Genomic DNA, 1,258 nt, shown 5'->3' on the forward strand with positions numbered 1-1,258 from the left:
TATATATATATATATATATGTATGTATGTATATATGTATGCATGTATGCATGTATGTATGTATGCATGTATGTGTGTGCTTATACAGATATATATGTGTGTGTGTGTGTGTTAACGATTCTACCACCTTGCTGCCTTTTTGGTAATTAGTAATAATAAAAATTATTGATTCTTCGCTTTTAAGAATTGATTGATATTTGCATAGAATTGCGCTAAATCGTTTCGGTCTTGTATAGACGACCATTCAACCTTTTATCTTTGTTATTGCAACTCCGACCTAAACTTGTAAATATTCAACATTTTACGAAGGAAAACGTTAAGAACTGTTCCCCCATTTTCTGAGTCTTGTCTCGTTAGTGGTAAGATGCCAGCTAAATGGTTGCGCTCACCAGATTTGATGCCCAGCCACGATAAATCAACTGAGCGTAATAGCGTTAGTGGAGCTTTGAGATAGATATACATTTTCCAAGTTAACAAGGATTTAACCAGATACTATAGCAGCTGTGGAGTAACTACTGTCCTTGACATAGATTGGAGCAAATTGTGAAAGTGGATCAACAGTGGTTGAGTGCATATCTTTTACGCTGTGAACTACTTCTTATCAAACGGAACATGATATCGAAGTGGAATACAATTATTTCCTGTTTTAGCTATTTCAATTGCTTTCCAGATGTAGTTGACAAATGAATAACACTTTGCACCGGATAGCTCGCTCCCTTTCCTGAAAACATGTCGTTCACCTGGTTTGAACTTCGATTCACAACTACATCGTATTCGTATTTAATTTCATGGCACTATTTCATTGCCTGAGTGATTCTGATTCGCGCCACAACTTCATTACACGCAATGAAAGTAAACACTCGGAACCACTACTTCAGACCGGCTTCAAATGTAATCTTGACCAATCGATGATTGTTAACCATGCACGTTCTCGCATTTTGTCGGGGTTTTTTTTTTTTTTTAATATAATAAAATATTGATTTCAAATTTTGGTACAAGTCCAGCAATTTTGGGGGAGGAATAAGTCGATTACATTGACCTCAGTGCTCAACTGGTATTCATTCTATCGACTCCATAAGGATTAACGGCAAAGTCAACTCCGACAGAATTTGAACTGAAAACGGACAGACGGAGGAAATGCCGCTGAGCGTTTTGCCAGCGTACTAACGATTCTGCCAGCTTGCTACCTTATCCTATAATAAAATGTTTTTAAAAAAAGGTACTCTTTCTCAAGCTCACAAAGAAGCTTTGTTTTATTT

At 36.6% G+C, this 1,258-nt stretch overlaps 1 protein-coding gene across 1 annotated transcript in view; it reads right to left on the minus strand.

Annotated features, from left to right (window-relative positions):
* LOC128249671 (carnosine synthase 1-like) overlaps positions 1 to 1,258 on the minus strand; it is a 35,151-nt gene that overhangs the window by 30,251 nt on the left and 3,642 nt on the right. The gene's annotated exons all lie outside the window — the stretch shown is intronic.

Source organism: Octopus bimaculoides, chromosome 17 (assembly GCF_001194135.2).
Source record: "Octopus bimaculoides isolate UCB-OBI-ISO-001 chromosome 17, ASM119413v2, whole genome shotgun sequence".
In the NCBI taxonomy this organism is placed as follows: Eukaryota; Metazoa; Mollusca; class Cephalopoda; order Octopoda; family Octopodidae; genus Octopus; species Octopus bimaculoides.